Here is a 25,555-nt window from a genome sequence, read left to right as displayed (position 1 = left end):
AGAGGTGCCTCTGATCACAGGAGAATTCTCTGCTCTGCAAAAGTACTGAAAGGACAGCTTCACTATTAGGAACCAGGTAATAATGTTGGTATTTGTTAAGCGCTTACTATGTGCCGCGCACTGTTCTAAGCGCTGGGGTAGACACAGGGGAATCAGGCTGTCCCACGTGGGGCTCACAGTCTTAATCCCCATTTTACAGATGAGGTAACTGAGGCACCGAGAAGTTAAGTGACTTGCCCAAAGTCACACAGCTGACAAGTGGTAGAGCCGGGGTTCGAACCCATGACCTCTGACTCCAAAGCCCGTGCTCTTTCCAGTGAGCCACGTTGCTTCTCTATATCTGAGTGGTGACCCGAACCCTGACTTCCTTTTTAAAATGATAAAAGCAAATATACTCACTAATAATGATCATGGTATTTATTAAGTACTGTGTGGCAAGCACTGTACTAAGGGCTGGGATAGGTACAAGAGCGTCAGGTCAGACACAGTGGGGGCTCACTGTTTAAGTCGGAGGGAGAACAGATATCGAATCTCCCTTTTACAGATGAGGAGACTGAGGCACAGAGAAGTTAAGCATTGCCCAAGATGATATAGCAGGGAATAATAATAATAATAATGTTGGTATTTGTTAAGTGCTTACTATGTGCAGACCACTGTTCTAAGCGCTGGGGTAGACACAGGGTGATCAGGTTGTCCCACGTGGGGCTCACAGTTTTAATCCCCATTTTACAGATGAGGTAACTGAGGCACAGAGAAGTGAAGTGACTTGCCCACAGTAAGCTGACAAGGGACGGAGCCAGGATTCGAACCCATGACCTCTGACTCCCAAGCCTGGGCTCTTTCCACTGAGCCACGCTGCTTCTGGGAAGGGAAACAGGTTGTTCTATTGGAAAGAGCACAGGCCTAGGAGTCAGAGAACCTGGGTTCTAATTCTAGCTCTGCCCACAACTTGCTGCGTGACGTTTTTGTTTCGTTCTATTTGCTCTGCCGTCTATCTGCCCAGATTAGACTGTGAGTCCGTCATTGGGCAGGGATGGTCTCTATCTGTTGCCGAATTGTACATTCCAAGTGCTTAGTACAGTGCTCTGCACATAAGTAAGTGCTCAATAAATACTATTGAATGAATGAATGAGTCAAGTCCCCTAACTTTTCTGTGCCTCAAGTCCCACAACTTTAACTGAGGATTCTATGCTTCATCCCACTTCTGCTCGGGCTGTGGGCCCCACGTGGGACAGGAACTGTGTTCAACCTGATTAACTTGTATCAGGCCTGTGCCTAGCACAGTGCGTGACACAGAGTGATCACTCAGGAAACTGTTTCTCTTCGACAGTCCTCTTCTTGCCAAATCCAATGGCCTCTATTCTAACCTAGTGCTCTTCAACCTCTCAACTGCCTTTGACACGGTGGACTGCCCCCTTCTCCCGGAGATGTTATCTAAACTTGGTTTCAGTGGCAGTGACCTCTCCTGGCATCCCTCCTAACTCTCTAGCTATGCCTTCCCACTGTCTTTCGAAGACTCCACTAAGTCCCTCTCTCCTCTATCTCACTGACAACCTCTTTCTGATGCTCTCCCTGCTGCCTGGAACTCCCTCCTCTTTCACATCCCTCAGACCACTGCCCTCCCATCACAACTTCTAGGAGGATCACTTCCAAAGGTGATTCACAAGTTACACAAAATATTCTTCCAGGGCGAATGTTTCCCTCAAAGGAGCACTTTCCAGGAAGACACTTCCAGCTGATCAAGAAAAGCAGTGTGTCTCAGTGGAAAGAGCACGGGCTAGGGAGTCAGAGGTCATGGGTTCAAATCTCGACTCCACCGCCTGTCAGCTGTGTGACTTTGAGCAAGTCACTTAACTTCTCTGTGCCTCAGTTCCCTCAACTGTAAAATAGGGATTAAGACTGTGAGCCCCACGTGGGATGACCTGATCACCTTGTATCCTCCCCAGCACTTAGAACAGTGCTTTGCACATAGTAAGCACTTAACAAATGCCATTATTATTATTGTTACAATAAATAGTAATAACAATACTTATTATTATGGTATTTCTTAAGTGCTTACTATTCACTAAGCACTTGGAGAGCTACAAGTAATAAGGTTGGACACAGTCCCTGTCCCACATAGGGCTCACGGTCTTAATCCTCATTTTACAGATGGGGTAACTGAGGCACAGAGAAGTTTAAGTAACTTTCCCAGGGTCACACAGCAGACGAATGACAGAGCCGCAATTGGAACCCACGTCCTCTGACTCCCAAGTCCGTGCCTTTGCCACTAGGCCATGCTGCTTCCCTAAATACTACTCGGTGATGGTAAATGTCAGGGACCCATCCAGAAACAAGTACAGTGGTCCAAAATTTCACCTTATAAATCTTGATAAACTTCAAAGGGCTTTTTTCAAACTTCCACAACCTTTTTTTGTGTGTTATTTGTTAAGCGCTTACTACATGCCAAGCACTGTATTAGCACGGGGGTGGATGCAAGATAATCATGTTGGACACAGTCCCTGTCCCACATGGGGCTCACAGTCTTAATCCCCATTTTATTCATTCATTCAGTAGTATTTATTGAGCGCTTACTATGTGCAGGACACTCTACTAAGAGTTTAACAGATTTTACCTCATTTTACAGATGAGGTAACTGAAGCCCGGAGAAGTTAAGTGACTTACCCAAGGTCACACAGCAGATAAGTGGCAGAGAGGGATTAGAACCCAGGACCTTTTGACTTCAGACCTGTGCTCTATCCGCTAGGCTGTGTTGCTTCTAGTAGACTTGGTAGAAATGTTCCCTGCCCACAAGAAGCTTACAGTCTTGAGGGCAATTTACACAAATTTCTATCTGTCCTGGATAAGGGCTTCATTCAATCATATTTCAATCAATCATATTTATTGAGCACTTACTGTAGGCAAAGCACTGTACTAAGCACTTGGGAGAGTACAATAAAACAACCAACAGGCATATTCCTACCCACAAAAAGCTTACAGTCTTGGGGAGACAGACATCAATATAAAGAAACAAATAGATTAATTAAATAAATTACAGATATATACATATGTGCTTGAGGGGATGGGAAAGAGGATGAATGAAGGAGTAAATAAGAGCAGCACAGAAGGGAATGGGAGAAGAGGGTTTAGTCAGGGAAGCCTTCTTGGAGGAGTTGTGCTTCCCTTGGAATAATGGGTTTTCCTGCTGCCACTGAAATTCCACTTGGAGTAAGAGCAAGTATGCAATCTTCTATCTGGCAGGGCAGCCTGCTAGCAGTGAGCAGAAGATGAAGCCAAGCAGCCAGCAAGCTGACAGTTCAACTTCTAAGAGGATCATTTCCAAAGGTTATTCATAAGCTATTCAAAATATTCTTCTGGGGTGCATGTTTCCCTCTAAGGAACACTTTCCAGGAAGACACCTCCAGCTGACCCAAAGGCTTGCTGGGATTCATCATTGCCCTAGTGATCTTTAGAAGTCAGTGAAGTTTCCAAAGAGCTGCTCCAGTCTCAGAGCGGAGCTGAGGCACGTGGAGAATGCTGGCTTCAGATTATCACAGTGCTATTATCACAGTGTATAAATGCAAGATAAATAGCCAATAAACTAGTCTCTGTATTTTCCCAACACGCACCATTGCCAAGTCATAAATGTTGAGCAAACACTTTGGTGAGTACAAAGGATCAAATGGGCAGGCTCCAACCTTTCTCTTTATTGATCAAATGTTTACTGAGCTACCTAATTGCATAACGTTTATTGAAGGAAGAAGGTCCTAGTATATGTCTCCCTTGTCACATCTCCATCAGGGTTTTGATTTCTCCGTTTGTCTTCCTTGGTGCTGAGGCCCGTTAGAATTTTCCCGGGAGATAATGCAAGCAGTTCTTCTCCCGCTATCGTTAACAAGTGCCATAATTAATTAATAAATCCTGGGTTCCTCAGGACATGATATTCCTGACCACTGGTGATGTAATATCAATCATACATATTTACTGAGTGCTTACTATGTGCACTGTAATGTACTAAGTGCTTGGAAGAGTACAACTTGGTAGGCATTTTCCCTGCCCACAGTGAGTCTAGAGGAGGAGATAGGCATTAATATAATTCTCTGCCCCCCATCTCCAGCCTGCAACTCCTTCCCTCTCCATATATGCCAGACCACCACACTTCCAACTTTCAAAGCATTGCTAAGGTCACATCTCCTCCAAGAGATCCTCCCCCTATTAATATTAAGCCCTCTTTTCCCCCATTCCCTCTCCCTTTTGCATCACTTATGCACTTTGATCTGGAAGGTTTGGACATTTGATATTTGCCCCAACCCCACAGAATTTGGGGTTATTATTATACGAACATAACCCACAGCACTTGGAATTGTACTTATAATTTATTATTATAAAGATATAATTTATATATTTAATTTATCTATTATAAAGTATTTACTTTGATGTCTGTCTCCCCCTCTAGTCCGTAAGCTCATTATGGGCAGGGAACGTGTCTGCTAATTGTGTTTGATCATGCTCTGCCAAGCACTTAGTACAGTGCTCTGCACATAGTAAGTGCTCAACAAATACAATTCATTGTTTGATAAATGTCCCCTCAACCTACTGTAGAGAAGCTACCGTAAGGGGAAACCAGGGAAAGCTATCCCAGGGCTTGCAGAATTCCCAGGCACCTGGCAGAAGGGCTGGGGATGGACTGCGGTAATAATGATGATGATAATTGTGGTATCTGTTAAGTGCTTACTATATGCCAGGCACTGTACTAAGTGCTGGGGTGGACACAAGCAAATTGGATTGAACACAGTCCCTGTCCCACATGAGGCACACAGTCTCGATCCCCATTTTACAGATATGGTGACTGAGGCATAGAGAAGTGAAGCGACTTGCCCCAGGTCACGCAGCAGACGAGTGTTGGAGACGGGATTAGAACCCATGACCTTCTGACTCCCAGGCCCGTGCTCTAGCCACCTCTCCATGCTGCCCAGCATCCATCTCTCCATATTCTACTTCAGTTGGGTAGCTGCCTTCCAGGGTAACCTTCATGAGGATCAAAATACAGACACACTTAGGCTCCAATCCTTCGTCTGTGCTGTTAGAATCATTATTCATATCACTGCTAATAATTCACTAGTTAATATTTTTCTCAGGATCAGTTGTAACAGTTGAGTGCCAGGTCAGAAAGATAACATTAGGAGTATTTTATTTCCTAGCAAGGTTATTAAAGCTTTTGTATGACATTCAGTCTAAATATACTAGCCAAAGAAAATGTCCCTCTGTGCTACCATTTCCCTAAATTTTTACAAATGTGTACGTGTGCGTCAATGAGTGTGGGAACTCATGTGGCAGTTAATTTGATTATTAGGATGTTCTTATTAAATTCTGTAGAAGGAAGGTGACAGAGTTGCACCCATAAATCCACACGAATGGATTCAAGTGAATTCACAGGTAGGTTTTTGGCAGGCAGTGAAACCGCGAAATTCCTCCAAGAATAAAGCCTTTCCAAGTAGAAAAATCAAAATGAGAAAATACTGCCATTCTCCCACCCACACCTTGCAAAGAAATAGAAAATCTTACCGGCTCACGTCCGCAACACAGGATAAGCTAGGGTGGATGGGTCACCTCTGGAGTGGGCTACGATTACTCAGGAACCTGAAGCGACGCTAAGACCCCCTCCTGGAGCCTGGAACCTGGAGCCTGAGCTACATGTTGCCAGTGACCAGCTCTGCTCCCTCTGCTTCGACAAGTGGCTTGGACAGCGTTTTCTCTCTCAGACGCTGAGTGGGGCATTGCTTGTATTTCACCTTTGAAGTTCTGGCTCCCTCTGTTGATATGTATTTCACACAGTCCGGCCAAACGACAGCAGCAGAGATAAGGCATGAAGTTTTGAAGAAGAAGGGCAATAAACCCAACCGATCGGATCGATCGTTGGTATTTATTTTCTGCCTTCTATATGCGGGGCACCGAGCTCTATAGCGGACCAGTGCAAGGTCCACGCGGGGAGAAACATGCATGCCTAGTGGGTAGAGCATGGGCCGGGGAGTCAGAAGGTCATGGGTTCTAATCCTGGCTCTGCCACCTATCTGCTTGGCAGAATCACTTCACTTCCCTGGGACTCATTTACTTCATCTGGAAAATGGGGATTGAGACTGTGAACCCACGTGGGACAGGGACTGTATCCAACCTAATTTGTATCCATGCCGGTGCTTAGTACAGTGCCTGGCACATGTAAGGGCTTAACAAATGCCATAATAATAATAATTATTATTATAGGAACAAAGTGGAAAAGCAGTGGGGAAGAATAATCAATGGGATTTATTGAATGTTGACTGTGTGCAGAACAATGTAAAAGTGCAATTCAAAGGAGTAGGTAGACATGATATCTGCTTACAAGGAGCTTACAGTCTGTACGTAGCTAGTTATCTATGTAGTAGGCGAGTAGTGAGATGAAGTAGGAGGGAAAGTCAGGGAAGGCCTCTTGAAGGAGATGTGATTTCCATAAAGCTTTGAAGGTGGGGAGAGTCATGGTCTGTCAGATATGAGGAAGGAGGCCATTCCTGGCCAGAGGCAGGATGTGGGCAAGAGATCGTCAGTGAGATAGACAAGTTCAAGGTACAGTGAGTAGATTGTCATTAGAGGATTGTCATTAATGTGTGTGGGCTGGGTTGTAGCAAGGTAAGGTAGGAGGGGGAAAGGTGATTGAGTGCTTTAAAGCCAGTGGTAAGGAGTTTCTGTTTGATATAGAAGTGGAGGGAAAATCACTGGAGGTTCTTGAGGCGTGGGGAGATGTGGACTGAAAGTTTTTATAGAAAAATGATCCAGGGAGCAGAGTGAAGTATGGACTGGAGTGGGGAGAGGCAGGAGGCAGGGAGGTCTGCAAGGAGGCTGATCTTGTCATCAAGGTGGGTTAAGAAAAGTGCTTAGATTAAGATGGAAGCACTTTGGATGGAGAAAAAAGGGTGGATTATAGTGGTGTTGGGAAGGTTGAACTGACAGGATTTATGTTAGATTGTGTGGATGGATGAAAGAGAGGACTCAAGAATAACTGCGAGGTTACGGGCTTTTGAGACAGGAAGGATGGTGGTGCTGTCTGCAGTGATGGGACACTGAGAGGGCAGGGTTTGGGTGGAAAGACTGCTGTTGGCGACACATTAAGTTGAGGTGAAGGCTGGATGTCCAAGTAGAGATGTCTTGAAGACAGGAGGAAATGCGAGACTGCAGAAGGAAGAGAGATGAGGTATGGAGATTTGAAAATCATCCACATTGAGATGATAGTTGAAGCCAGGGGAGCGAATGAGTGAACGAATGAGTGAGCGAGTGAACGAATGAGCGAATGAGGCATAGAGCGGGTAATTGATTTGCCCAGGGTCACACACGGGAGACAAGTGGTGAAGGCAGGATTAGAATCCCAGTCTTCCGACTCCCAGATCCGTGCTCTTACCAGTGGGCCTCACCTTTTCCTGGGTCTGATCAGTATTCCATGCTACATTGTTTGCACGTAAGGGTAGTCTCTTGTCCTGTTGATGTGTTCACCCCCTGACATAGGTCTTTAATTGGCCTTTTGGGAAATCCAATTTTGCCCAGGCTGCTAGAGAAGAGCAACTGAGCAATCAAGTAGTGTGGGAAGCACTGCGGTCTAGTGGAAAGAACACAGGTCTGGAACTCAGAGGACCTGGGTTCTAATTCCACCTCCACCATTTGTCTGTTTCATGATCTAGTGCAAGCCACTTAACTTCTCTGTGACTCAGTTACCTCATCTGTAAGCTAATTATGGCATTTGTTAAGTGCTTAAAATGGGGATTCAATATCTGTTTTCCCTCCTATGTAGATTGTGAGGCTCATGGGGGGCAAAGACTGGTCAACCTGATTAACTTACATCTGCCACAGTGCTTAGAACAGTGCTTGGCACATAGTAAGAATTTAATAAATACCATCATAATAATAATTATTATAAATATTACTAATCAGTCATTCAGTAAAGAAGTAGTGTTGCCCAATGAATAGTGCATGGGCCTGGGCATCAGAAGGACCTGGGTTCTAGTCACAGTTGTGCCACTTGGTCTGCAGTTTGACTTTGAGCAAGTCACTTCACTTCTTTGGGTCTCAATTACCTCATCTATAAATAGGGATTAAAAGTTTGAGTCCCTTGTAAAACTGTGTCCAACCTGACTAGCTTGTATCTATTTCAGCACTTAGTACAGTGCCTGGCATAGAGTAAGTGGTTAACAAATACCAATTTTTTATGATATTTACTGAGCACTTACTGTGTACAGAGCACTGAACTCAAACCTGGGGAGAGAACAATACAAGAGAGTTGATAGAATCATTTCCTGCCCAGAAGGATCTAATAATAATGATAATAATAACTGTGGTATTTGTTAAATGCTTATTATGTGCCAGGCACTGTACTAAGTGCAGGGGTGGATACAAGTAAATCGGGTTGAACACGATACAAGTAAATCGGGTTGGACACGGTCCCTGTTCCACATGGGGCTCACGGTCTCAACCCTCATTTTACAGATGAGGGAACTGAAGCACAGACAAGTGAAGTGATCTAATAGAACAGACTGATCCCTGTGCCGTTGTTGTCACTGATCATTTGTAAATATTTTTCTGCCTGTTTTCCCTTTTCTGTTTATGAACTGGGCCTGGGCCACTTCTGTATTTTCTGTATTTCTCTATTTCTGTATTTTCAACTTCCCAAGTAGTTAGCCTGTTGTATCGCACCGGGCTAACTGCAGAAAATATGCAGATCGACCAATCAATCAATCGTATTTATTGAGTGCTTACTTTGGGCAGATCGCTGTACTAAGGACTGTACTAAGATAGAAATAGCTCATTTAGGTTTATGCCAGTTCAGGATTTGGTGAAGGAGACAAGAAATGACTTTGACTTCTGCAAGTGAGTAGCGAGGGAAGAAGAAATCGTATAGAAGACGGAACACGATTTATTGCAAGGGCCCTAAGAAATCCAACAGTCCAGGGCTAAAAGGGGAGGTCTCCATTTATTTTCAAAAGAAGAAAATCCTCTCACTTCACAAAGAGGCAGAAATATGAATTAAAAAGGTACCGGTTTGGGCCAACCTGTGCCCCTCTCATCTTCTCTGCAATATCTCCTAGACAGAGAGTGCAGAGACAGGTTTCTGCTATCTCCCTCAAAAGAACAGGCCAATATTCCCCTTCAGCTCATGGCTGTGCCTAGGTTACAGAACCATTTTCACTTGGGAAAAAATCAATTTGAGCCTAGAAATCCTTAGGTTATAATCGTTTCCACTGGACAGAGATGGCACTTTGGGCACATTCTATTTCTCTACCTTTACGTAGTAATAATACTTTGGACTCAACATCTCACTGCAAGGACCTCAGCAGTTTATGGATTTTTCCGGGTGGATACTGATGATTGATGGTGATGATGATGACATGTAACATGCCATCTGAACTCAGGTAGAAGTCCTAATTCATTTGGCATCGAACCAAGTCTCAGGTACTTTTTTATGGTATTTGTTAAGAAGCAGCGTGGCTCAGTGGAAAGAGCACGGGCTTGGGAATCAGAGGTCATGGGTTCTAATCCCAGCTCCACCACTTGTCAGCTGTGTGACTTTGGGCAAGTCACTTAACTTCTCTGTTCCTCAGTTCCCTCATCTGTAAAATGGGGATTAAGACTGTGAGCCCCACGTGGGACAACCTGATTACCTTGTATTCCCCCCCAGCGCTTAGAACAGTGCTTAGCACATAGTAAGTGCTTAACAAATACCATCATTATTATTATTATTATTGTTACCCCTGGATCTGCCACTTATCTGCTGTGTGACCTTGGGCAAATGACTTCACTTCTCTGTGCCTCAGTTACTTCATCTGTAAAATAATAATTATGGTATTTGTTAAGTACTTACTATGTGCCAAGCACTGTTCTAAAAGCTGTATGGGGACAGGGACGGTGTCCAACCTGATTTGCTTGTGTCCACCCCAGTGTTTAGTACAGTGCCTGGCACATAGTAAGCACTTAACAAATACCATAATTATCATTATTATTATACAAACAAATAGGATTGGTCACAGTCCCTGTCCCACAGTCTCAATTCCCATTTTACAGATGAAGTAACTAAAGCCACAAAGCAGACAAGGGGCAGAGCTGAGATTGGAACCCATGACCTTCTGACTCCCAGGCCTGTGCTCTATCCACTACTCCGTGCTATCCCCGCCAGCACTTAGTACAGTATCTGTCACATAATAAGTGCTTAACAAATACCATTATTATCATTGAATACCATTATTATCATTGATATTATTATTATGCACTTACTATGTGCCAGACACTACTAAACAGTGGGTCAGATTCAAGCTAATCATGTTGGAAACAGTCCCCTATGGGGCTCAAAGTCTTAATCCCCACTTTACAGATGTGGTAACTGAAGCACAGAAAAGACTTGCCCAAGACAAGTGGATGTTAGCTTGGATGCATGTCGCTGTGATCGATGATGCTCTGATAGAATTGTAGGTCTTTTTCTCTAGTCTAGAGATGGATCTATATAGTCACAGATAATTAAGCCTTTCAAAACCATACACCTCTCGTAACCATCAGATTCCAAGGGAGGTTCAACCATATGAACCAAGCCATCTAAAAGTTTCAACCATCTTGCATTGTATCATTGGCTTCCTAGCACTAGCCTCTTAGAGAAATAGAAAAGGATCATCTTTTGGATCAAATCAACTCCCCTGGTGTATAGAATGCCAGTGGATAAGTCACTTCACTTTTGGGAACCTCATTTTCCACTATCCAAAAATGCGTATCTTCCATCCACTTACTGGTTGGCCACTGATCCAGTTAATAATAATAATAATAGTGATATAAGTAATATAATAATGATAGTGATGATTATGAGAAGCATTCATTCACTCATTCAGTCGTATTTATTGAGCACTTCCTGTGTGCAGAGCACTCTACTAAGCCCTTGGGAGAATACAATACAACCATAAACAGACACATTCCCTGCCCACAACGAGCTTACGGTCTAGAGGCGCAGGAGACGATCATTGTTATAAGTAAATGAATTACAAATATGTACATAAGCTCTTTGGTAAAATAACCACTCCAGTATTTTTCTGGATTATTTTTTATCCATTCATGTTTAATATTTATAGCTATACTCCTTTACTCTTAAGTGTTAGACATGCATCCATTTATGTCTATTTATAGCACTTGCTGTGTGCAAAGCACTATATTAAGCACTTGGGAGACTACAGTACAACTATAAACAAACACATTCCCTGCCCACAATGAGCTTACTGCCTAGAGGTGTAGGAGACAGACATTGTTATAAATAAATGAATTACAGATATGTGCATAAGCTCTTTGATCAAATCACCACTCTTCAGTATTTTTCTGGATTATTTTTTATCCACTCTTGTTAAATATTTATAGCATTACTCCTTTACTCTTAACTGCTAGACATTTATCCGTTTATGTCTACTTCTCTTCCCCGTTAGATTATGAGCACCCTGTTTTCATCTTCTTCTACATCCCAAATGCCCATTATAAGTATCCAGGAGACACTGGAGAATAAATACTGGTGATTCTGTTCATATTTTGGGTAAGGAGAAGAGGATGTGGTATATAAAAAGAAATTCCATAGCAATGCTATCATCCGAGACCAGGGAGAATTGCAGGAGACAGATAAATAAAGCAGGCAGTAGAATGAAAGAAAAAAGAGGGACAGGACAGAAGGACCAAGGAAGAGAACAGAAGAAGGAAGGGTGAGAGTGAAGAGGATTGGGAGAAAGGACAAATATTATAGAAAGGACATATCCTGTTTTGCCCAAGTTAAGGCAGTGAAGCTAACCCTGGCTCAGTTCTCCCTCACCCATATTCTATTGCCTGACCAGGAGCCAGAAACAGCAAATTTGTTGGCTCTGTGTCCCTCCCTTGCAGACAAAGAAGACTTGTTTTCACTGGTAGACCCCAAAGCCTCCCCGCACCTCATCTCCCGGGTGGTCTACCCTCAGTAACAGACCCCAGGGGTCTGGACTGGTTCCAAGTTACCTGAGAACCAGACGGTCCTCAATCCTGTAGAGAAGAAAATTGTGAATAACAGCGACAACCACCACCCTCTCTCTGCCTTACTGGGCCTTCCCTTTCCTTCTCACCCCTGCCAGTAAAAAGCTCCCTTTACTTGTGGTATCTTTTAAGTGTTTACTATGTGCCAAGAACTGTACTAAGCATGGGGTTAGATACAAGCTCATCAGCTTGGACCCAATCTCTATCCATCACTGGACTCACAGTCTTAAAGGGGTGGGAGAGCAGGTACTGAATCCCTGTTTTACAAATGAGGAAAATGAAGAACAGAGAAGTTGAGAGTTGCCTGAGTTCATACTTCAAGCAAGGGGCAGAGCTGGATTAGAATCGTGTGTGTGTATTTATGGTATTTGTTAAGCGCTTACTATGTTCCAGACACTGTACTAAGCATTAGGATAGATAAAACATAATCAAGTTGAACACAGTCCCTGTCCTACATTGTGCTCACAGACTTAATTCCCGTTTTACAGATGAGGTAAGTGAGGCACAGAGAAGTTAAGTGACTTACCCAAGATCGCACAACAAGCAAATGGCAGAGCTGGAATTAGAACTCAGGTCCTCTGACTCTCAGGCCCATGCTCTATCCACTAGGACATGCCGCTTCTCTGCTTCTCAGTGGTTGTTTTGTTTTCTTTACTTCTGCATTTCCATACATCAACATACTCTACTGTTGAAGCGCGGAGTCATCCACACATCGATCTTTCAGTATTGTCTTCCTTCTCTCATTAAATTAGATCATCAACTTCTTGAGAGCAGAGATTGCATCTTGTTCCTGTATTATGTTATTCTAAACACTGTACAGTGCTCTGCACAAAATAGGAGCTCAAAAAATACTATTGATAAATCAGTTATTTGGCACCTGAATACACAGTGCCTGGGAAGAAACATCATGCCTGGAGCAACCCACTGCAATTCTATTTTTAATTATTGTATGTTATTTATTAAGCACTTACTATGGTCCAGGCAGTGCATTAAGCAATGGGTTTGATACAGTAGAAGCCGACCAGACACAGTCTTCTTGTCCTCATAATTTCCTCAGATCCCAGCATATTTCCTGTAAACTGTAAACTCCTTATGGTCAGGGGTCATGTCTACCAACTCTGTTGATGATGATTATGGTATTTGATAAATGCTTACTCTGTATCAGGCACTGAACTAAGCATTGAGTAGATATAAGCAAATTGGGTTGGACACAGTCCCTGTCCCATGTAGGGCTCACAGTCTCGTTCCCCATTTTACAGATGAGGTAACTGAGGCCCAGAGAAGTGAAGTGACTTATCCAAGATCACACAGCAGATACGTGGCAGATCTGGGATTAGAACCCATGACCCTCTGGCTCCCAGGCTGTTGTATTCATTGATTCATTCAATAGTATTTATTGAGCACTTACTATGTGCAGAGCACTATACTAAGGCATTTTCCCAGGCACTTACTACAGTGCTCTGCACACAGTAAGCACTCAGTAAATGCTATGATTGATTCATTGATCTATCGATTCCAATCTCCCCCCTAAGAGTTTCCAGTTTTACACTACTGCCCAATCCCAGCCTCACCTGCTCCTTTCCACTGCCTGTTTTCCCCTCCTGGACAACAGCCCCTGCTCCCAGTAATAACAACAATAATATAATAATATTTGTTAAGGTTCCTTAAGGAGTTGGGATTTCAGGAGGCTTTGATGATGAGGAGAGCTGTTGTCTAGACATCAGACGTTCTTAAAATGCCCCTTTTCCTTGGAAATCTGTTTGTTGAATCACAGAGACTGACATCTCCCTCTCTATGCAATCATCTGTTTCAGTCTTCTGCTTCCAGGATGGTGGATTGACCAAGCCATCTTGAACAGGAAACTAAGGCCCAAAGAAGTGAAGTGACTTGCCCAAAGTAATTCAGCAGACAAGTGGCAATGCTGGGAATAGAACCTGGGGCATATTTGGGGGTTCATCTAAGGGTCTGGCTCCTTAAGGGCTGGATGCTGAATTTGGGAGGGAATGCTGAATGTCCAGTGCCCTACCTATGGTAGAGGTCACTCTGAATTTTTAGATTATACACGGGCACACACACATGCACAGCATGGTATAGTAGATAGAGCCCTGGCCTGGGAGTCGGAAGGTCATGGGTTCTAACCCTGGCTCCTCCGCTTGTCTGCTGTGTGAGCGTGAGCAAGTCACTTCACTTCTTTTCGCTTCAGTTACCTCATCTGTAAAATGGGAATTGAGATCATGAGCCACACGGGGGACAGGGCCTGTGTCCAACCTGATTGGCTTGTATCCTCCCCAGTGCTTAGTACAGTGCCTGGCACAGAGTAAGTGCTTAACAAATACCATCATCATCATCATCATCATCATCAAAGAGAAAACTAGTACTCACTTCACGTCTCAGGATTGCACCTAGAGAGTTTCCACTACCCTACCAGTCTCGACCATGGGAGAGAGAGTCAAGCAGAGGCCTGTCCATTCCATTCCTCAATTGGGCGGTGGCTAGCGAGTGGCAGGCAATCTGCTACAAGTCAAAACTCACCTAGCTGGGCAGCAGCAGCATGGGAGAGAGCTGAGGGCGGAGACTCAAGTTTTCCACTTGGAAGAAGGCAATGGTAAACCATTTCTGAATTTTGGCCAAGAAAACTCTAAGGACACATTACCAGAATGATTGTAGAAGGAGGTGGGGCTTTCGGGGAGAGATGTGTCCTTGGCATCGCTATGGGTCGGAAACAACTCGACAGCATAAGACAAGTATTTACTCGGTCAAGGGTTCAACTGCAACAGAAATGAATTCCCACTTGTACTGGCCACCCACTGTAGTCATCGACCACCTGACACATACCCCCAAAGAAGCAGCATGGCTTGGTGAAAAGACCATGTGCCTGGGAGTCAGAGAACCTGGGTTCTAATTCTGCCTCTGCCAAATGCTTCCTGTGTGACCTTGGGCAACTCACTTACCTTCTCTCTGCCTCAGTTCTCTTGTTCTTCTTCCCGCTTAAACTGTTAACCTCCTGGCAGGACAGGGACTGTGTCCAACCTAATTCACTTGTAGTTACTCAAACCCTTAGAACAGTGTTGACACATGAGCATTTAACAAAAACCATAAAAAACAGCAAGGCTCATGGGAGGAACAGAACTATGCATCTTCCCCCATCATCAAAACCCTCCTGAAATCCCACCTCCTCCAAGAAGCTATCTTTGATCCATTATCCTGGGTAATAATAATAATGTTGGTATTTGTTAAGCGCTTACTATGTGCAGAGCACTGTTCTAAGCACTGGGGTAGACACAGGGGAATCAGGTTGTCCCACGTGGGGCTCACAGTCTTAATCCCCATTTTACAGATGAGGTAACTGAGGCACAGAGAAGTTAAGTGACTTGCCCACAGTCACACAGCTGACAAGTGGCAGAACCGGGATTCGAACTCATGACCTCTGACTCCAAAGCCCATGCTCTTTCCACTGAGCCACGCTGCTTCTGCTGCTTCTGGGTCATATCAACACAGTAGCCACTCTTAGAACTTACATATTTTCCATCACTGTATACCCTTAGTTATACTATGTCCAGTCAGTGGAGTGTAAGGGAAACCTTCTCTTGCACCTGGGGATAGACTGGAAAAATGCCCTGGTTTACTCAGGATAGACCTAGTTTTTTATGTTAATAATCTGGATAATATTAGAAAAATTTACAAATATCCCTGGTCACTAAATCAATAGTACTTGTTGAGTGCTTACTATGTGCAGAGCACTGAACTAAGCACTTGGAAGTGTACAGTGCAATAGAGTTGGTAGATAAAACCCTTTGCCCTCAAGGATTTTACAGATTAATGTGGGAGACTGTCAAGTCATTATTTTTAGGAAACATGTTTGCTAATTCTGTTGTATTGTACTCCCCCAAGCTCTTAGAACAGTGTTCTAAACATAGTAAGCTCTCAGTAATTACCACTGATTGAGAAAGTGAATTACCCCTTAAGGGAAGTATTTTGGACTATCTCCATCAAACTTGTGAGTCACTCTTGAACTATCCTCTCTTGCTCAGTCCAAATGCTTGGTCTTTGATGTCCAGTTGAAATCTTCTCAGTGCAGCCACCATGGAACTGAGAGACAATGATAATGATGATGATAATAATAACTGTGGCATTTGTTAAGACCTATGTGCCAAGCTCTATGCTCAATGCATGAGTAGAAACAATACATTCAGATCAGATGCAGCACCCATTCCACATGGGGTTCACTGTGCAAGGGGGAGGGGAAACAGGTATTTAATTCTTATTTACAGATGAAGAAACAGAGGCCAAGAGATGTTACCTGACTTTCTCAAGGTCACACTACAGGCAAGAGGCAGAGCTAGAATCAAAATCCAAGTTTTCAGAGACCCAAACCTGTGCCCTTTCCCCTTGGCCATGCTGTTTCTCACAGTACCCACGTTCCAAAATGCTGGAGGAATTTAGTTCCACATTCCTAACATCCATTTTCTCACCTGGTGGTAAGTGAGAATTGTACAAACTTGGGATGTTGTCCAGTTTAAAATAAAAATAATGTGATCAACCTTCCTAAAAGTGCCTTTACAGATACACAAACGCACTCCTCATTCGTGTATATCATATAGGAAGCAATTCATTAATCAATCAATCAATCAATGGTATTTATTGAGGGCTTACTGTTTGCAGAGCACTGTACTAAGCACTTGGCAGGGTACAAAAGAACACAACTGTTAAACATGCCCCCTGCTTACAGTGAGCTTGTAATTATTACTATCATTTTTGTTAGGGCTATTATCACTGTCTTCCCTTCAACCAAAGAGGAATGAAACCCTAGAAAGACGTATTTGATCAATAGTATTTTAATCAATGGTATTTATTGAGTGCTTACTGTGTGCAAAGGAGTGTACTAAGCACTCCCCTTAAAAATCCAAATGCTATGTCCTTAAAGTATGAGACAAGAAGCTTTTGATGTTGCTTCTTAATTTATTTAACCCCAAGTTCCAGTGCCCAAGGAAGATAGCGGCTGATTAAAATTGGGTTTTTTAATAGGATCGAAAAAGAAAGTTGTGAAATGCATGCCATTTAGAATCAGAGCTAAACTATAAAGCCCTTAACAATGTCAGCAATAGAAGCATCAGGATTCACTGAATTTTTTAAAAAAAATTTTATGATTGGTTAATCAAATGAGAGAAATTTGGAAACCTTAACCTACGTTAGATTCGAATGGACAGTTTTTAGAATGGTCGTTTTTCTTCACAACTTTGAAAGTGCAGGTCATAGTGTTAAAAATAGGCTCACACATTTCTTCATCAAAACTCGAGGGTGCAGAGTATCTGTCGGGGAGAAAATTCAAAAGTGAATAGGGTGAGCATTTTTCAGTAATAAACACCACTAACTTGATTTCCAGTAAGATATCTGTTAGCATATCAGGTCACTGTCAAACAAGGCCAATCAGTACAACAATGTATAACTAATAATGTTGGTATTAAGTGTTTACTATGTGCCAAGCACTGTTCTAAGCGCTGGCTAGATACAAGGTAATTGGGTTGTCCCACATGGGGTTCACAGTCTTAATCCCCATTTTACAGCTGAGGTAACTGAGGCACAGAGAAGTTAAGTGACTTGGCCCAAGTCACACAGCTGACAAGCAGCAGAGCCGGGATTAGAACCCACGACCTCTGACTCCCAAGCCCGTGCTCTTTCCACTGAGCCACGCTGCTTGTCAAACCTGTCCAAAACTACAAAAGTAACACCCTAGATATCAGAAATAAGGTAAATATTATATACTACAGTCTTCACTGTGCAGTCTGCACTCTGCAGGAAAATACTAGGCAACTCCTGAATCCACCATCAGAAGAATGGTTGGGAGTTAGAGAAATGTTTGCCTAAATATTCTCCATCTACACCGACTCCCTGGGAGAATTCATTCGTGCCCATGGCTAGTGCTTGGCACATAGAAACAATTAACAGATACATTATTATTATTATTATTATTATTCTACTACCGCCTCCACGTGGAGGATTCCCATATCTACCTCTTCAGCCCTGATCTCTCTCCTTCTCTGCAGTCTCCTATTTCCTCCTGTCTTCATACCCCGGATGGCCCACTGACACCTCAAACTTAACCTGTCCAAAACTAAACTCAGCATCCTCCCCCCCGGCAACGAGCTGACTTATTAGTGACTGTCCATGACCCCATGAATGACAAGGAAGAGACTAGCGAAGGCACTCGTAGATTCTACCTGAGACAGGTGATATCAGCCTGTGGGGGCAGAAGCCAGAGAGAGGAGTGGCCTTCTCTCCCTGCTCTACCCGATAATGGGTCTGGACTAATAATAATAATAATGTTGGTATTTGTTAAGCGCTTACTATGTGCAAAGCACTGTTCTAAGCGCTGGGGGATACAAGGTGATCAGGTCGTCCCATGTGGGGCTCACAGTCTTCATCCCCATTTCACAGATGAGGTCACTGAGGCTCAGAGAAGTGAAGTGACTTGCCCACAGTCACACAGCTGACAAGTGGCAGAGCCGGGATTCGAACCCATGACCTCTGACTCCAAGGCCCGGGCTCTTTCCACTGAGCCACGCTGCTTCTCCAATGACTGCCATGTAGAGCCACAGCTAGGACGCCTAAGATGGATAAAAGATGCTCGTTTTGAATCGCGAGGAGGCATGCGCTGAAGTAGCATGGACGTATGAAGAAGCACATGGAGAGAAGCAAGGAGGAGAGTAGCATTAAAGCATAAGCAGTATTAAAGCAGGAGGAGCAGCAGAAGGCAGCAGCACTTGGAAGCAGAAAGAAGACAACAGACTGGTATCGGACCCTTGGTGGAGTGAGCGAGTGTGTGTACGTGTCACTCCTTTGCACACTGGTAAAACTAAGTACGAAACTTTCCGCAGTAGCCATGGTGGTCGGTGGTGTGATTTGACTCTACTATGTGTCATTGAGGCTCCCTGTTCCGGGAAGGTTCTGGTCGGTACCAGACGGTGGCTCGTGACAAAACCCTATCCTCCCCTTGACTTTCCCATGACTGTAGACAGCACCCGGTGGTGTTATCTCACAAGCCTGTAACCTTGGCCTTATCCTCGACCCATCTCTCTCTTTGAACCCACCTATTCAATCTGCCACCAAATCCTGTCAGCTCAACTTTTGCAACATCACCATAACAACAGTGATGGTATTTGATAAGTGCTTACTATGTGCCAAGAACTGCTCTAAGTACTGGGGTAGATACAAGCTAACTGGGTTGGACACAGACCATGTCTCACATGGGGTTCACAATCTCAATCCCCATTTTATAGATGAGGTAACTGAGGCCCAGAGAAATTACGTGACCTGCCCAAGTTCACACAGCCTCCTTGCTCATTCCCCGTCTGCCTGGAACATCTTTCTACAGAACCATTCAGTCCATGTCTCCCCACTCTTTAAGAACCTCCAGGGGTTGCCCAACCACCTCCGCATCAAACAGAAACCCGTCGCCATCAGCTTTAAGCTCTCCCCAACCCTACCTTACTTTGCTGATTTCCCACAACACTCCAGCAGGCTCACTTGGCTCCTTTGATGCCAACCTACTCATTCTACTTTGATCTCATCTAGCTCGCCGCCAACTCCTCACCCATGTCCTACCTCTGACCTGAAACTTCTTCCCCTTTATATCCAGCAGACCATCACTCTCCCCACTTTTAAATCTTTATTAAAATCACACCTCCTCCTAGGTCTTCCCTAACTAAGCAAACCACACCTTCTCCAAGAGGTCTTCCCTAATTAACCCTCTTTTCTCCTACTCCCTCTCCCTTCTGTGTCGCCTATGCCCTTTGATCTGCTTCCTTTAAGTGCTCGATAGTCACCCCACCCTCAGCCTCACGGCAATTTTGTATATATCCATCGCTTATTCTGTTTGTGTCCCCTTCTAGACTGTAAGCTCGTTGTGGACAGGGAACGTATCTTTCAAATATATTATAGTGTATTCCCCCAGGTGCTTCGTACAGTGGTCTGCACACCATAAGTGCTAAATAAATACCATTGATTGATTCCTGGTAGAAGATTCTTTGTGCCTACTGTTTCTCATAAAATTTTGTCTCAGAGCTGAAGGGCATAAAAATTGACAACCACTTTACCAAAGAAAAATGCAAGATTTCAGTGTTTATAGAACTTACTTGGGGCAGCAAATCACGTTGTCCTTATTACATGTACAGAGGTTGCAGTCATGCATCCAAGTTTCTCCCAAAGTATATAGATTGCCATTACTGAAACATTCTAAATGCAAAAAATAATATTAATAATTGTGGTATTTGTTAAGAACTTACAGTACTAAGCACTGGGGTGAATATAGTCCCTGTCCCGTGTGATGCTCACAATCTCAATCCCCATTTTACAGATGAGATAACTGAGATCCAGAGAAGTGAAGTGATTTGCCTAAGGTCACATAGCAGACAAGTGGAGGAGCCGGGATTAGAAGCCAGGTCTTTCCGACTCCCCGGCCTGTGCTCAATCTACTAGGCCATGCTGCTTCCCCAGGTAGAACAGCCTCAGTAAACAGGTGCCATGGCCTGAAAATGGGCTTAATTCTCCTCACAGCCCTAGCACTCATATGTGTATCTATTTATTTCACTGAATTAATTACTCACGTAACTGCCTACCTTTATTTTTATCATTGGTATCTCTGCTTTATACCAAATGAATGTTGGCCCATTTATGTCCACTCATCTCTTCCAGTAGACTGTAAGACTTTTTGAGAGCAGGCACTTTCACTTTGCTTTAAATTCCCAGATAGAGGGTAGAGTTTGGATGGCCAGTGCAGTCATTCTAAGATAGGAGACGTGGAGATAGAGAGGCAGAGTGGCTTAGTGGATAGGTCATGGGCCTAGGAGTCAGAAGGACCTGGGTTCTAATCCTAGCTCTGCCACATGTCTGCTGAGTGACCTTGGAAAAGTCAATTAACTTCTCTGGCCCTCAGCTATTGTCATCTGCAAAATGGATATTAAGAATGTGAGCCACATGTGGGACAGAGTCCCTGTCCAACCTGTAGACTGTAAGCTCACTGTGGGTAGGGAATGTGTCTGTTTATTGTTGTATTGTACTCTACCAAGCGTTTGGTAGAGTGTTCTGTGCACAGTAAGCACTTAATAAATACAACTGAATGAATGAACCTGATTGATTTGTATCTACTCCGGTGCTTAGAACAGTGCCTGGCACATAGCAAGTGTTTAACAAGAATCATAATTATTATTATTATTGGAGTTACACATAATTTCATGTGTGTTATTCCTGGTTCCACAGGTAATAATAATAATAATAATAATAACAGTGGCGTTTATTAAGTGCTTCCTATGTGTGAGGCACTGTACTGAGCGCTGGGGTGGATACAAGAAAATTAGGTTGGACACAGTCTTTGTCCCATATGGGGCTCCCAGTCTCAATCCCCATCACACACACAAACACACACACAAACACAGTTGCTCCAGAACAATTGTATTCCCTTCCCAGGCTCCTGTTTAACACGGGAGCCACTTCCAAAGCAAGGAACTCAATGACAGGAGAGAGGCTGAGGGTTTAAAATTAAAATCGTGGCCATAATGGTGACTGATGCCATGTCTCTACCAGAAGGGAGACAGAGCAGCTGAAAACAAAACTGTTAGAAAGTAGACCAATGGCCACCCACAGTGCTGTGCACACAGTAGGATTCAATAAATACTGTTAATGATGACGATGGGTAAGCTGAACCAGCACATGCAGAGTACATTGTAGACACCCTTGTGAGAATGAGATTTTCTGCTCTTACCTGCTGGATTTAGCTTTAAGGGGTGGAAGGTGCAGCCTAGATATACTGGGGTGGTTCTCACGGAGACAGTAAAGACAACTAGAATGAGCTTCTAGTGACCAGGAGGATGAAGAAGATGGGGATTAAAATGGAAAAAATGTTAATACAGAAAGCGGATTATAAGAAACTCAAATAATAAAGCTCCTATTATTACACCCAAGGTAGAAAGAGACTGGAACCCTTTTCTCCCAGCAATACTGTACTTGGAGGGATTTTAAAAAATAATATTTGTTAAATGCTTACTACATGCCAGGCACTGTACTACTACTACTACTACTACTACTACTAATAATAATGTATTTGTTAAGTCCTTACTATGTGCCAAGCACTGTTCTAAACGTTGGGGTAGATACAAGGTAATCATGTTCTCCTACATGGGGTTCTCAGTCTTAATCCCCATTTTATAGATGAGGTAACTGAGGCACAGAGAAGTTAAGTGACTTGCCCAAGGTCACGCAGCCAATAAATTGCAGAACCGGGATTAGAACACAGGTCTTTCTGACTCCCAGGCCCATGCTCTAACCACTATGCCTATATTTCTTTCCATTCATGGAATGTGACTGTTATTGTTTACAGCTTTAGCTTAGAGGACACAAACTGCCTGGAGGCAGTTTGGCCTAGTGGAAAGAGCATAGACCTGTGAGTCAGAGGATCTTGGTTCTGATCCTGTCTCTGCCACATGTTTACTGTTTGAACTTAAGCAAGTCACTCCTCTGAGTTACCTCATCTGTTAAAATGGGGATTAAGACTGTGAGCCCCAAGTGGGATATGGACTGTGTCTACCCCAGTGCTTAGTATAGTCTGGCACCTAGTAAGCGCTCAACCGATACCTGCATGGCTCAGTGGAAAGAGCACGGGCTTGGGAGCCAGAGGTCATGGGTTCGTATCCCGTATCTGCCATCTGTCAGCTGTGTGACTGTGGGCAAGTCACTTAACTTCTCTGTGCCTCGGCTACCTCATTTGTAAAATGGGGATTAAGACGGTGAGCCTCATGTGGGACAACCTGATTACCGTGTATCTAGCCCCGCGCTTAGAACAGTGCTCTGCACATAGTAAGCGCTTAATAAATACCAACATCATTAACATTATTATTATTAAAAGAGAAAAAAGTGTTCCTGATATTTCCCAAATGCCACCACACTCATTCTTCTCTTCCCATTTCACTCCTCCATTCCCATTTCCTTCTCACCATCTTCTATCACCATTCTTTCTTCCCTAAATGATCTGGCATCTGACAGCGATATCCCAGAATTGACCCAAGATCAAGCTCGATTCAAGTAACCAAACTTTGCCTTATCCCTCGAGGTTTTCTGAGCCTCTGAATCTTGGTAGAGATCCAATAATAATCATGATAATAATAATAGTTTTAATAATAACTGTGCTCTTTAAGCACTTAGTATGGGCCAAGGACTCTACAAAGCACTGGATTAAATATAAGACAATCAGGTCAGACATAATCTGTGTCCCACACAGATCTCATGGTTACCCTCCCATAAGCGTAGTGCAGTGCTCTGCACACAGTAAGCATTCAATAAATATCGCCAATTGATTGAGTGTAAACCTCTCTATACTGTAAACTTCGTGTGTGTAGGGATTGTCTTTATTGCTGAATTGTACTCTCCAAGCGCTTAGTACAGTGCTCTGCACACAGTAAGCGCTCAATAAATGTGAGTGAACAAATGAGTGAATGATAGGGAGAAGAGGTATTTCATCCCATTTTGGGAAGGAAGAAATCGACGCACAAAGAAGTTAAGTGACAGCAGTTACTGACAGAGCCGATCAGAACCTAGGTCTGCTGACTCTAAATTTGTCTTTCGAAACTTGTCCATCTCGTTTTGCAAATTCTTTGGACACCTTGTAACAGGGTTCTGCAAATTTCTCCTAGTGCTACATTTGCAGTATTTACTTTTCCCTTAGTGCTATTTCAATTCTAGAACTGGCTTTCAACATTTGAATGGTACTTCAATCAATCATATATATTGAGCGCTTAACTGTGTGTAGGGCACTGTAACTCATTGTGGGCAGGGGATATGCTTGTTGTGGATAGAGCAACGGCCTAGGAGTTATGGGTCATGGGTTCTATTTCTGCCTCTGCTACTTGACTGCTGTGTAACCTTGGACAGGTCACTTCACTTCTCTGTGCCACAGCTACCTCATCTGTAAAATTCATTCAATAGTATTTATTGAGCGCTTACTATGTGCAGAGCACTGCACTAAGCGCTTGGAATTTACAAAGGGGATTAAAACTGTGAGCCCCATTTGGGACAGGGACTGTGTCCAACCCGATTTGCCTGTATCCATCCCTGCAGCTAGTACAGTGCCTGGCACATAGTAAGTGCTTAACAAATACCACAACCATCATTATAATTATTATTATTATTGTATTGAGAAGCAGTGTAGCTTAGTGGAAAGAGCATGGGCTTGGGAGTCAGAGGTCACGTATTCTAATCCCCGCTCTGCACTTGTCAGCTGTGTGACTTTGGGCAAGTCACTTAACTTCTCTGTGCCTCAGTTACATCATCTGTAAAATAGAGATTAAGACTGTTTGCCCCACTTGGGATAAGCTTGTATCTAACCCGGCGCTTAGAACAGTGCTCAGCACATAGTAAATGCTTAACAAATACATCATCATTATTATTACTGTACTCTCCCAAGCACTTTGTACAGTGTTTTGCACATAGTAAGCACTCAATAAATATGATTGAATAAATGATTGAACTCAATGCTAGGGAGAGCACCAGAAAACAATATAACAGACACATTCCCTGCCCACAACGAGCTTACAGTCTAGAGATACCTCAAGAATCTCCATTCCTCTCGACTGACCGACTGACTCAGCCCTATTTATTATGACTTCCCAGATTCCCATAATCTCATTTAGTCTCAAGTATGACCCCAGAGCATTCCTCTGTCAAAAAAAATTTGAATCCTCTCAATTGTGTTTCCCAGAATGATTTTGTGACACGCTTCATTCCTCCTCGTGAAGACGTATAACATATTTCAGACCCACAAAACCCACTTCATCTCTAATCCAATTGCCAAGTGAGATTTCTAAATACTTCAAAGAGATTAGCGTTCCCACAGGATTGTCGATCTTCAGATTCCTCCCTTCCTCCCAATATATAGCATGATTCACTGAGTATCAAAACTTAAGCTGAAGGCTATTCCTGAGCCCTTCTATCAAAGAAATCCATAGGTGACTTACCATATTGAGATAGTTTGGTGCTTCCCTGAGGACGAGTGTTTAGAAATTTGTGGCTGATGGAAGTTAAGAGCCTGTTGTGGGACTGAGGAAAATATCTGTAAGCGAGAAGGAGGAAGGAAGAGTTCTACTGAAATGATCAGATTATTCTGAAACAACTGTAAACCACATTTGAGGAGGTTTCGGTTGGCCAATCACAGAGAGAATAAGGAAGAGGTTGGTGGGAGTGAACAACCTTGATGTCATTAGAACAAGAATATTGTGTTCCAGCCATTTCCACCAGAGTGGAGAATCACTCCTCGTAATATATTGTCTCAGGCAGTTAATCACACTTAACTGTTTTTTTTCCTGATTCGCATATGCGTTCCTGCGCACACACACACATACACACACACACACAGAGCATGTCTACATGATCATTTGTTTTTCTCTTTTCTGGAATTCTTTTTCCCATGTTTGAAAGCCCATTTAATAATGTTGGTATTTGTTAAGCGCTTACTATGTGCCAGACACTGTTCTAAGCGCTGGGGTAGATA

The 25,555-nt window shown here is 43.4% G+C and overlaps 1 protein-coding gene across 3 annotated transcripts in view; it reads right to left on the bottom strand.

Annotated features, from left to right (window-relative positions):
* The window catches only part of LOC100090352 (neuropeptide Y receptor type 4-2-like), a 36,657-nt gene extending 11,486 nt beyond the window's left edge, over positions 1 to 25,171 (bottom strand). The window contains exons 1-4 of one of the 3 annotated variants that reach the window (XM_029059484.1): positions 25,023 to 25,171; positions 21,779 to 21,869; positions 20,154 to 20,253; positions 17,210 to 17,330 (exon numbers count right to left, since the gene is read on the bottom strand). The gene's annotated coding sequence lies outside the window, so the exon portion shown is untranslated. Of the gene's footprint in view, positions 1 to 5,544; positions 5,674 to 17,209; positions 17,331 to 20,153; positions 20,254 to 21,778; positions 21,870 to 25,022 lie in introns of those variants that run through there. The other 2 variants (XM_029059485.2, XM_029059486.2) reach the window with 2 other exon arrangements.
* Positions 25,172 to 25,555: the final 384 nt, after the last annotated feature.

This window comes from Ornithorhynchus anatinus, chromosome 3, assembly GCF_004115215.2.
Source record: "Ornithorhynchus anatinus isolate Pmale09 chromosome 3, mOrnAna1.pri.v4, whole genome shotgun sequence".
NCBI lineage: Eukaryota > Metazoa > Chordata > Mammalia > Monotremata > Ornithorhynchidae > Ornithorhynchus > Ornithorhynchus anatinus.
Note: the sequence above shows the minus strand (reverse complement) of the source record. Positions and strands in the feature narration are given on the sequence as shown.